The following is a 13,996-nucleotide window of genomic DNA, read 5'->3' on the forward strand; positions in this document are numbered from 1 at the left end:
ATCAAAGTAGATATCACCATCGTATAATATGTTGCTTGGCAGGCCATGGATACACGAGAACAAAGTTGTCCCATCCTCCTACTATCAGTGTTTGAAGTATCTTGGAGGCAGTATCGAAAAGAAGATAGTTGCTGATTATAAGCCATTTACTGAAGAAGAGTCACACTTCGTCAATGCGAAGTTCTACTTGAAAAACTACATGGTAAGAGAAGTAAAAGTCGATGACATAGCAACGACCAAGAGTGATGAGATCACAACTGAAAGAGCTAATGAGACTATTGGAAAAGTTGAAGTTGGTGCTGAGGTGTCGCACTCCAGTCTCAATAAAGGGGACGTCGTGTCTTTGAAGAAGAAGAAGAAGACAACTCCCGTGCTCTGCTATGTTCCAAAGTTGAAGAAAAAGGAAGGTCAACCACCTGAAGCTCAAGAAAATATGCTAGGGGGCATAACTCTTCCCAAAAGACGAATTGATGCGATAAATTTGTCCTCAAAGTTACTTGGAGATTTTGTGGCTCAGAATCCGCCACAAAATATGGCACTCCCTACAAAACGTACAAATGAAGGCTTTGATCTGAATGCTTACAAGTTATTTGTCAAGGCTGGGTACAACCCCAACGAGCCGTCAAAGTTAGGGAAACTTCCATTAGGAGCTAGCATGATGCAATCACGTGAAGGTTTGGGATACAAACAACCTCCGCCAGTTCGCATATCCATAAGAAGGGCCAGTATCAATTACATCACTGTGGAAGATGAGTCTGTTGCTTCCAATAAAAGGTCTTCAGTGTTTCATTGTCTTGGAAAGTCGACCACAAAAGCTTCTGTATTTGAGAGATTAGGGTTATTAAAACTGAAGAAGAAAAGGAAGAACAAGTTCCACAGAGATTATCAAAGCGTGAAAATGCTTGCTTTGCCTCCAGAGGGATATACAAAGTTTGATTCCTTCTAGAATGAGACGACAAACAAAGCTTGTAGTTTCATGTGGGGAGGTGCTAAAAGCAAAGTCTCACACTGTAGTGTATACCAAGAAGCGTGACGAAGATGAGGAGAGTGTAGGTTCTTCATATCATATTACTGCACAAAGTGATCAAGACACGGCATTTCAGATAGAGGTTGCCGAGAAGTTGGAGGATATCTCCTCGTGTTACCACATATTTTTCAATGATGGCGATCCTCGAGAGGATGAAGATGCCAGAGATGCTCCTCCAGAACTTGAAGAAGGGGTGAAGACCACAGTAGACTCTTTGAAAGAAGTTAATCTTGGTACTGATGAAGACCCAAGGCTCACCTACCTAAGTGCTTTTCTAACAGGTGATGAAGAAGACACCTACATGGAAATACTCAAAGAATATAGGGACGTTTTTGCTTGGAGTTATAAAGAGATGCCTGGATTAGATCCCAAAGTAGCAGTCCATCATCTGGCAGTCAAGAATGGTGCCCGTCCTGTTAAGCAGGCCCAAAGGCATTTCAGACCAGATTTGGTTCCTTCAATCAAAAATGAAGTCAACAAACTCATTGAAGCTGGCTTTATTCGTGAAGTTAAATATCATACATGGATTTCGAGCATCGTTCCTGTAATAAAAAAGACTGGCCAAATTCAAGTTTGTGTTGACTTCAGGGATCTTAACAACGCATGCCCTAAAGATGATTTCCCGCTTCCCATCCCAAAATTGATGATTGATGCAACCACTGGTTACGAGGCGATGTCTTTCATGGATGGTTCATCCGGCTATAACCAAATTCTCATGGCACCAAAAGATGAAGAACTTACTACGTTTCGTACACCCAATGGTATTTATTGTTACAAAGTGATGCCTTTCGGTTTGAAAAATGCTGGTGCCACATATCAAAGGGCTATGCAGAATATCTTCGATGATTTGCTCCACAAAAATGTTGAATGTTATGTGGATGACTTGGTGGTAAAATCAAGAAAGAGGAGTGACCACTTGCAAGACCTGAGAATGGTGTTCGAGCGACTCCGGAGATATCAACTTCGAATGAATCCTTTGAAATGTTCCTTTGGAGTTGCTTCTGGAAAATTCCTTGGTTTCATTGTTCGACATCGAGGAATCGAAATTGATCAAGCCAAAGTTGATGCGATTTTGAAAATGCCCGAGCCTCAAAATATTCATGAGTTAAAAAGTCTGCAAGGAAAGCTAGCTTATATTAGGAGATTCATTTTGAATTTAGCTGGGAGGTGCCAACCATTCAGTCGTCTCATGAAGAATGGTGCCCCTTTCAAGTGGGACGAAGCATGTACTAATGCCTTCGAGAATATCAAGTCATATTTGATGAAGCCTCTAGTTTTAGTAGCCCCTGTACCTGGAAAACCATTGATACTGTACATTTCAGCATAAGAAAGGTCGGTTGGAGCGCTATTGGTCCAAGAGAATAGTGAAGGGAAAGAAAATTCTCTTTACTACTTAAGCAGAATGATGACACCAAATGAGCTGAATTACACGCCAATTGAAAAGTTGTGTTTGGATTTAGTCTTCTCGATTCAAAAGTTGAAGCACTACTTTCAAGCTCATAATGTTCATCTTATTTCCAGGGAAAATCCCATTAAGTTTGTAATGTCAAAACCAGTCCTCAGTGATCGACTAACAAGGTGGTACCTCTAGTTTCAACAATTTGAGATCACATACATCCCCCAAAAGGCTGTAAAAGGACAGGCATTGGCGGACTTCTTGGCGGATCACCCGATACCTGATGATTGGGAGCTAACCGATGAACTTCCTGATGAAGATGCAATGGTCGTTGAAATTCAACCTCCGTGGAAAATGTACTTTGATGGTGCTTCACAACGTGATGGAGCTGGTGCTGGTGTGGTGTTTGTTACTCCGCAAGGAGAAGTTCTACCATACTCTTTTACTTTGACACAATGTTGCTCTAACAATGTCGCTGAATACCAAACACTAATACTTGGACTTAAAATGGCAGTCGACATGAAGCAGTTGTAGTTACAAGTGTTTGGTGACTCTCAGTTGGTGATCAATCAACTCCTGAGAAGTTATGAAGTCAGGAAGCTCGAATTACTCCCCTATCATGGTTATTCTCAGAAGTTGATAGGATGGCTTGGTGATGTGACTTTTCAGCATGTTCCAAGGAAGGAAAATAAGAAAGTTGATGCTTTAGCTGCTCTAGCTTCAACACTAACTCTGCTAGATCAAACTCAAGTGACTATCTGCCAAAAATGGGTAGTACCTCCACCAAATGAGGACGAAGGCGCAGAAAGTGAGCTTGAGCATCTCGTAGCAGTTTCTAAAGCTGCAAAGGAAGACTGGTGACAACCCATCATTGATTACTTAAGTTATGGGATACTGCCAGAAGACTCAAAAAGAAGAACTGGGATTCGTCGTCGTGCACCTCGATTCCTTTACTACAAGGATACCTTATATAGAAAATCTTTTGAGGGGATACTCTTGCGATGTTTGGGGGAGGATGAAGCAGTCCAAGCTTTGCAAGAAGCACATTCAGGAGTATGTGGATCACATCAATCTGGACCAAAGCTCCACTTCCACATAAAAGGGATGGGATATTATTGGCCAACGATGGTGAAAGATTGCTTGGACTATGCTCGAAGATGCAAGGCTTGTCAGTTTCATGCGAATTTTATACATCAGCCGCCCGAAGCATTACACCAGACCGTCGCATCTTGGCCATTTGACGCTTGGGGGTTGGATGTCGTTGGTCCGTTGCCGAAATCTTCTGGTGGACACTTGTACATCTTGGCTGCAACCGATTACTTCTCAAAATGGGCCGAAGCTGTCGCTCTTAAAGAAGTGAAGAAGGAGAATGTTGTGAACTTCATCCGAGTAAACATCATCTACCGTTTCGGCATTCCTCGTTACATAATAACGGAAAATGGCAAGCCATTTGATAACAAATTGATGAACAAGATTTGTGATCTCTTCGGCTTCAAGCAGCGTAAATCTTCTATGTATCATGTTGCCGCCAACGGTCTAGCTGAAGCATTCAATAAGACTTTGTGTAACTTGTTAAAGAAGGTTCTCTCCAAGTCTAAACGAGATTGGCATGAACGAATGGAAGAAGCTTTGTAGGCATATAGGATGACTTACCGCACACCAACGCAAGCAACCCCATATTCGCTTGCTTATGGAGTAAAAGCAGTCCTACCACTTGAGCGCCAAATACCTTCCTCACGACTTGCTATTCAAGAAGGGCTCACCGAAGAGGAAAATGCTCGGTTGCGTCTTGCAGAGTTAGAAGCACTTGATGAGAAAAGGTTAGAGGCTCAACAAAATCTTGAATGTTATCAAGCCCGTCTATCTCGTGCCTTCAATAAAAAGGTTCGCTTGAGGTCCTTCCAAGTGGGAGATCAAGTCCTTGCAGTAAGAAGACCCATCATCGTTTCCCATAAGTCTGGGGGCAAATTCACCTCAAAATGGGATGGACCATATGTCGTACAAGAAGCATATTCAAGTGGCACTTACAAGCTTGTTGATGCGGAGGGCCTGAGGATTGGTCCTATCAACGCAAAGTTCTTGAAGAAGTACTATCCTTAAAATAAGATGACGCTCCTTAAGGCACGAGCATAAACTGCATGCAACTCTTGGCCCGCAAGAGTATAAACTGTGCACGGCCCAAGAAAATGTCCGCTAGGTTGAAAATCTCGCAAGAGGCGGCCTAGGAAAAAGTTAGGACACAAGGAAAAATGACCGCTAAGTTGAAACCCCGCAAGGGGCAGCCTAGGCAAAAGTTAGGACACAAAAAAAAAAAAAAAAAACCTCATTTTTCTGAACTATGGTATGACTTGATCCTCTTCACCGAGGTACGTAGGCGCTTAGAGTTTTATTCTAAGTTCAGTCGCATGAGTCAAAAAAAAAAACGCATCCCCCTATGCGTTGTTCAAAATGAAGTTCGCCTGACCAGGCGCATGGAGATCGTACATACAAGTATCCTTCTTTTTCAATTTGGACTCTCACTAAATATCAGTGGTCCAACGAAGGAAAATCTCCATGACAAATGGGTTTCTCCAATGGAATGATTGTAATCTCTTAGCAAGTGGTTAAATCAAGGAGTTGAAATCTGAAAAATCACTGGTCTCCAAATTGAAGGCCTCAAATCCGACAACTCTTTGAGTTGAGGTCCAAGGCCATCGCAACTGCAAGGCAAAGCCTTCAAATATGTTAGTCTTCAAGAAAAAGTTTTAAATTCATCATATCTACAAGTTGAAGTCTTAGAATCCAGCAAGCCTTCAAATTCAATCCTTCAAATCCGTCAAGTTTTCAAGTTGGAATAAAAAACAAATCTAAATGGATTTCCCGAATTTATCTGGGGTGATCCAGAGGGTTTCCAACTTTGATTTTTGGATACATATTAGATTAGTAAGTATAGTTTCCTGATAATTTTGCGGCTCGTGATTTCAACTCACCTACGTCGAGATATGAATTGTTTTGGCGAGACTGCTTGAATCTGAGAAATATTGGCGTTTCAGCATGTAGAGCCAAATTCTTGGATTTATCTGGGATGATATATATGTTTGTTGACATTTATTTTTGTACACATGCTATATTTATAAGTCTAGTTTCTTGTGAATTTTGCGGCTCGTGATTTCAACGCCCCTACATCGAGATATGAATTTTTTGGCGAGACTGCTTGAATCTGAGAAATACTGGCATTTCAGCATGTAGAGCCAAATTCTTGGATTTATATGGGATGATCTATACGTTTGTTGACATTCATTTTTGGACACAAGCTATATTTATGAGTCTAGTTTCTTGGGAATTTTTCTTCTCGTGATTTCAACGCCCCTATGTCGAGATATGAATTGTTTTGGCGAGACTGCTCGAATCTGAGAAATATTGGCATTTCAGCATTTAGAGCCAAATTTTTGGATTTATCTGGGATGATCTATATGTTTGTTGACTTTGATTTTTGGATACATGATAGATTCCTAAGTATAGTTTCTTGAGAATTTTGCGGCTCATGGTTTCAACGCTCCTACATCAAGATATGAATTTTTTTTGGGCGAAACTGCGCGAATCTGAAACTATCGGCGTTTCAGCATGTAAAGCCGCCCGCAAGAACTTCGAGACATGAACAACAAAGATAAAGCAAAGCCCAATACAATAGCAATGTGCAATGAAACAAGTAAATGGTCCTTGATGTTTAAGCACAAAAGAGATATCAATGAGAATTGCAGTATAAACCAAAACGCAAGAAGCTTTTATTACTACCGAGAACATCAACTAATCAAAGGCAGGAAAATAAAAGGAGAGCAAGAAAAAAAAATGTTCCTATAGACTAATCTAAACACAATTTATAATTGATTAAGTCTTGGCGCATCGCTTCTAGACGCTCCTTCTTCTGCTCCAAATCAATCAAGTCGTCAGCACTCGATAAGTCTACGTCAAAGCATGCATCGAACTCATTGCTAGCAGTCGAGGCTCCTAATTCGGCTTCTTCAACTTCTTTCTCGGTGACTTCTAAGAGGGATTCTAAATCTCTCTCCTTTTTTCACAGCTTCTCTATCTTCTCCTTCACCTTATCTAGGGATTGATGGATAGAGGATACTTCTGCAACCTTTTCGTATTCTTCGAGCATGGCATTCGAAAGACGCTCTCCAGCTGCTATAAACGACTCTTTTCTTGCAGCTTCCACATCCTTATCTTGCAGAGTTGATCGTGCCTGGTCATATGAAGCAGCAAACTCAAAGAAGGAGTTCAATAATTTTATCAAAGGTGAAACATCCACATCCTTGCCATCCATCTCTTCGAGGATCACTCGGATCTCATCTTCAAGGGACGAAGCGCAATCTACATCACTTCTCGAGAGCTTACCTTGAATCACATCCCAAAGAGTAGAGATAAACTTCTTTCGATGGTTTAGGACAACCTTCTTTCCATCGAACACGGACACCGAAACTGCTGGATGCTTATGTATATCAAAACTCAATCTTTCTCTAACTTCATCACGAGGAAGGGAGGTTGAATCTTTTCCTACTCTAGCTGTAAAAGGTGGTTGCGTTAAGTCCGGACCAGATACAGACTCAGTACTATCTTGTGACCCTTCTCGTTGCAATACTCTGAGACCACTTGACTGCACAAGAAAGACGAAAAATTAGTAAAGGTCACTGAGGTATACCTGGTAAACTAAAAGTTTATCTTATCATACCTCTTTAATGGGAGTTGTTATAGTCTTCGAAGGGCTACCAATGCTGTCAGAGATTTCAACCACAAGAGTTTTAGTATCTTCCAAGCTACTTGGACGTGCATTCACTCTTTTAAAGTTACGATCTCCATTGCTACTCTCGCTCCTTTCTTGGGATAGTCTTTTGGAAGAATAGACGACTTGAGCAGGGCACTCTTCTCCTAAAACATTTTAAGGCAATTGAGCTTCCTTTCCTTGGTGCTGCCCAGACAACTTAGCATTTGAAGCACAAGGGACGTTAGTATTGGGGACTTCATTTGCACATACTTCATCTGATTCTTCCAAGAGTGCGGTAGCAATTGGCCCAACAATATTCATTAAAGTCTGCAGGTGTTTGTCAAGGAAATCCCCGTGCGTCTTCTTCCACCAGGTCTGGTAGTCAGCTGAAGAGAGTTTCTTTACATTGGAAGTGATTGAAGGAAAAACTGCTCGTGACATAGATCGATCAATCGTGCAAATCCTCCAAAACATGAGCCCTTCATCTAAAGATACATCGCGGACATCATTCCCCAAAATGCCAGGCTTGTTTTGATAAAACCCAAATTGACGACTGAAGCGATGTGGACCATATGGTTCAATGATGAATGAATTATCGCACCTGAGAGGGAGATAGTTAAAACGGATATTCATAAAATAACTTGACTGCAGCTCTGGCTGTCACACCCTGCTTCCCCTAGGGTGTGATGGGCACCCGACCCCATATCCGGAGCCGAGCGAACCCACAGACTTTCATTCGTACAAAATCTTTCCGGACTCTTAAACTTCATAAAACACAATACATAGCAAATCTTACAGAAAATACACATATATATTTTTTTTTCTTAGCTTTCAAATCAAAAGGGGTCTGTAAATCCCACAGACGTCATAGCATAACACAGAACGACACATTGGCTGCTGGAGCCACTTACTAAACTGACATACCACACCCACGACTCTGTCTGCAAAGTCTCTAACATCATACAGAATCCATAACGTATATGCTATGTCAAACCCTGACTCGGCAGTCCTCCAGGAGCAATTGGAGTTCGCCAGCACTGAAATAGCTTTTATAATGTCTTCATCTCGTCTGGGAGTACCTGCGCGGCATGAAACGCAGCCCCCGAAGAACAGGGGGTCAGTACGGATATGTACTGAGTATGTAAGGCATAAGTACAGAAAACGAAACCATGACTAATATAGACAGAACAACATACAAAAACTTATTCAGAAATATCAAACGCTTATCATTTTTCTTTTCCAGACACGAATCATACTTACTCATCTCGTATACCAGACAGATTACAGAACGTACAAATTGCTTGAATGACATCACATAGCAGACGGAATACAGAATGTACGGAAGGTCAGAATACTTACTTTCCCACATAAGTCATGCATATCAGAATCGGATATCGTATCACATCCGCGACAACCCCGGGGACAAATAACACGCCGGGACAAGTGCCATATCATACAGACGATAACCTCGGGGACAAATAACACGCCGAGGGACGGTCACATCATATCATATGCATGGTGGCCTCGGGGACAGATAACACGCCGAGGAACCGATGAACAGTGCCAATGAATGCGCACGGTAGCATAGGAACGTGGCTGCCACTCCTGCCTTTGGCGCCACAGCACATCTAACTTCCAGAAGTTTTTCTCCGATCTCCGTCACACATCACACATAACCACGGTACCCGGGGGCGGACAGATAACACAGCACCCCGAGCCCGGACACATCATACTTCGTAACATAACCTCGGTAACCGGGGACGGACATATAACACAGTACCCCGGAACCGGACACATCATACTTCGGAATTCATATATGGAACCCGTCCCCCAACAGAGGACCCGGCGAACCATCCGCACGATACATACCGGCCCGGGAATCGGCGAAGGAAGTCATAACATATGCACGAGCAGAGTCGTGAAGAATCAAATGCGCATAACTCAAGCTCAATAAGTTAATCAAACGTATTCTCAGAATGTCCATACAGATCACTTATTACAGATTACTTATAGATTATTCAAACATATTCTCGGAATATCCATAACAGATTTCTTATTACCGAATACTTTATGTCAAATTACTTTTAAAAGACTATTTCTATCAAAGTACTTATCGCTTTTACTCAATCAGAATACGTGTTCCAAATTGCTTGCATCGTATTACCCATAACCGACTACTTATGTCCGAATACATATATCAAAAGGGTTATGACGGAATGCTTATAGACATGTGGGGGTCCAGAACGAGTTTCGGGTATATATATAATATGTTGGGACACTGTTGGGGAGGGGGGTGGGAGAGCCGATGTACTCGGCGTCTGTGAATGTAAATAAAGAACACCGTTTTCTGAAATGTTCTGTTTTCTGTATATGTAAAGAAGAAGCACTGTTTTTCTGAATAAGAAACTAAGCATGCATGGCATCCGCAGAAAGGCATTCATATGTACAGGTTACATCTGTCCCAGGATAATCTCCATATGTCTATTCCGTTATTATTCATACTGTATATTCCTTTATTATGTTACTATTCATGCCTTACATACTCAGTACATTACTCGTACTGACCCCTCTTCTTCGGGGGCTGCGTTCATGCCGCGCAGGTACACCAGATGAGCCACAGCTATCATAGAAAATGATCCAGCGGAGTTGGCAGGCTCCACTTGTTCTGGAGTGTTGCCGAGTCAGAGTATCTGAGCTATGATGTTTGTTTGATGTTAGAGACTTTGCAGACAGAGTCGTAGGTATTGGGTTGTCAGTCTGTAAGCGGCTCCAGTAGCCGATATATTATTATGTTTCATGTCACGAGTCTTATATGATATCAGATTTTACTTATGAAAAAAAAATATATGGGAGAGCTTGCTATGTATTTCTTTCTTAATTGATTCAAGAGTTTCTATATGTAACAAGAGTCAGCGGGTTCGCTCGGCTCCAGATATGGGGTCGGGTGCCCATCACACCCTAGTAAAGTCGGGGTGTGACACTGGCGCTCTACCACCATCTACATAATAGTAAGGGTGAGAATTATTTAGCATGGTTGATGTCCAAATCGCGCTTTCCCCAATATGAATGCGTCTTCTCGCGTCACTTTTGTCAAAATACTTTGCACCACCTTCCCCTGAGTAGGCCACCATCTTGGGAATAGATGGTCCATGGGTAAGTGGATAATGAGTTTTAAAATAATGGGCAAGCCAGCCATAAACATAATGAATAGGAAAGCAAACTTTAATTTGATCAAGTTGCGAGGAAGATGAAATCTTATTCAAGCCATTGTAGATACTTGCCAAAACTGGAATAGCAAGGCTGACTTTCCGTCCACTCGCCATCATGCTTGCCATCTTGAAAGTCCCTGGATGAATGAAATCACCTTTCTTATTTGGGAAGACGAAAGCACACAACCAACAAGACAAGAAAGCTGCCAAATATGTATCGCCTCTTTTGTCATAAGTCACCCCAAGCTTGGAAAATACTGCGTCTTCCGTGTTTGACCATGCTGTCGTATCGGGTAAAGTCCCAGTAGGATTATGTGTCGATTTGAGACGAGCATATTTCTTTTCCTTCCTTGGTGGAGCAGGTTCATACCTTAAAGGTTTCTTGCACCAAAATTTTATTCACTTGCTCAATGAGACTTCTTGGTCGACACACCGGAGATGATGGAAGGCTGCGAATAAATATTCACAAGCTTGAGAAACATATCTTGTTCTTCTTTGGTCTAATCCTGTAAGTTCCTACGCCTCAGGAACCACTTCTTCATAAAGAGAACCCCAAATAGGTAAGCCTCCAAGAACATGTAAGTCCCAAAGGGAAATGGATAATTCTCCAACAGATGTAAGGAGTGTATTCGTCTTGGGGAACCAAGCTTCACAAAATGCTTGCAGAATATCTGAATTGCGATCGTAAGTGAAAAATGAAGCGTAAACCGCGTCATAAATCTGAGTTGTACCCAAGATTTCTTGACTCCTCCCAAGTATATCTTCAGCCCATTCCTAATACCCTGGAATGTGACGATACTCCCCCTCAATCGTTATGGTGCCTCCCCAGCATACCTCTCCTTGAATTATACGACGAGCTAAGCATGGTAGTGTAGACACAATGTTGGCATGATGATGGTTTGGTGCTTGGAGTGACCACATCTTGGATGATCGATTAGAATGTTGGATTTTCTCCGACGTCCAGTTTGCCATATGAAGCGGACTCCTCAAAGAAGGTCATGGACTAGCATATCGCCCAGCTAGTATGGTATGAATCAAGAATCTAGTTTGGTCCGCGCCATCTTCAGTCTCAACTACGAGATACCTTAGTTTGGTGGATGGGGAAGTGTAGTGTCTGAAGAAAACCATATCTTCAAGCTGTAAAGGACAAAAGAAGTTATTAGTAGTAGACTTGGACGTATATCCATAGGTACAAAGACCTTGACAGATGAACTCCCTAAATTCTTAAGGCGGGGACGAACATCCATCCATTTGCGCCGTAATATTACCTTACCATTCTTAGGGCGGGGACGAGTGTCCATCCCATTGCGCCGTAAGATTACCTTACCATTCTTAGGGAGGGGACGAGTGTCCATCCCATTGCGCCGTAAGATTACCTTACCGTTCTTAGGGCGGGGACGAGTGTACATCCCTGTGCGCCGTAAGATTACCTTACTATTCTTAGGGCGGGGACAAGTATCCATCCCTTTGCGCCGTAAGATTACCTTACCATTCTTAGGACGGGGACGAGTGTCCATCCCTGTGCGCCGTAAGATTAACTTACCGTTCTTAGGGCGGGGACGAGTGTCCATCCCTTTGCGCCATAAGATTACCTTACCGTTCTTAGGGCAGCTAAGATTACCTTACCGTTCTTAAGGCGGGGACGAGTGTCCATCCCTTTGCGCCGTAAGATTACCTTACCGTTCTTAAGGTGGGGACTAGTATCCACCCCTTTGCGCCTCAGAACTATCTTCTTCATGCATGGGTCCTTCCCTTGAACGAGAACTCAACATTGTCGTTTAAAAAAAAAAAAGGAGAAACAATGCAATAAAAGGAAACGCTGAAAAAAAAATATTACTTGTCGGACGACGCAATTGACGCAGAATAATGGAGAACATGCTCTTATATATAGATGGGCAACGTCGGTCAGTCCACTCCTAATCCAATATTAATTGGATATGGAGTCCTAATTGGTTGGAAAGACAATACCTTAGTCCAATTAAGGAAAGGAAAGGGGGTTACGTCGGTGCAGCACCCGACGCCAAACACTTGCCATAAAATTGGATCTTTCTTTAATTAAAGGAAAGTGGAATCCTTGGTCTAATATGGGGTTCATATGCCAAGAATTGCATATGTACGTGGTTTACAATTATTAGTCCTAGCATATGAAAAAAAAAATGCATTGGCATTAAATTCTCAAAAAGTCTGATGGACCTTCTCTTGACCCGAATTTTGAATTACACTTCAATAATACTTCAAGACTGATCTTTTGAGGGTCAAAACATCGATATCTCAATAAGTCTTGAAGCAGGGGGCATTTGTAGATAACGAAATATTATTGAATTTAAATCCGTAAGAAATTCAGATTATAGTAAATTCAAGATATATTAGTCCAAATAAATATTATGGATTAATATAATTGGGTTAATTATTTAAGTCCAATAATACGGATTTAATTAAAGATCCGATTTCTATTGGGCTAGTCCATTAATTTGGGCTATAAATAATGGGCCCACTTTGCTAAATCCAAAATGTCATCTCCCTAGAGGCCCACTTTAGTGCCACGTGGCACGCCAAGTCAAACAAAGAAGCCTATAGGGTCATGACACGTGTCAAAATGATGCAGCATGCCTAGTCAAATCAAAGGCCAATGAAGATACGCCATGTGTACAAGTGACATGTTCCGGCCAATCAAATATCGGCATGTCAGCTTAATTCTGATTGGTCGAAAGAAGCCTGTCCTTATCACGACTCCTCCATCCTACAACTATAAATAAGGGTCTCATAATTCAGAAAAAAGGACAGAAGTTCTAACAAGAAGCAAGAGAGAGCTCGTGGATCAAATGCTGCAAATTTCTCTACAAGCTAAAAGCATTCAAGTATTCCTCTAGAAGTTCTAGAGATCAAGACGTAGATTCAAGATCAAGCTCAAAAGCTCTTGAATTCAAGTCCAAGTCAAAATTAAATCCATCAAGTTCAAGATCAAGCTCAAAAGCCCTTGAATTATTGTTGAAAAGACGAATCATAGGAATCATAGAGATTGTAACACTCATATTCTGAAATCAAATACAAAGATTGTTGCGATATTTTCCTGTCTCGATTATTATTTTCTCGACACGAATTTTATTGTCTACAATATTATCTAATATTTTTTTTTACTATGATTAAAACTAACTGGGAATAAAGTGCAAGTGCACGTTTATAGAGACTAGTTATTATAAAATCACGAATCACGAAATAAAAGCAGGAATAACAATATTGAATGACAAAAATATTCCTAAAATATTGAATGATTTATATTTTTTTTAATCTAACTCTATCATATTTTATTGGCTATTTCAGTATATATATATATATATATATATATATATATATATATATATATATATACACACACACACTAGTGTCATTTGGCCCATGCTAAGCCCAAGCCCAAACCGACTTTAAAATTTAATTTGTAGATATTTTTTAAATTTTTTCTACTCTTGCTTCTTTATTTTTGTAACATTAACTTGACACTTTAAAAAGACTTCTAAAATTTCAACGTAAAAAAAACGTATATGAGAGTTAGAAAACATTTTTCTTAGTTGTATTAGATAATTTTAATAAAAAAAAAATCAAGAAATAGAAAGTTCTTCTAA

Source organism: Lycium barbarum, chromosome 12, assembly GCF_019175385.1.
Source record: "Lycium barbarum isolate Lr01 chromosome 12, ASM1917538v2, whole genome shotgun sequence".
Lineage (NCBI taxonomy): Eukaryota > Viridiplantae > Streptophyta > Magnoliopsida > Solanales > Solanaceae > Lycium > Lycium barbarum.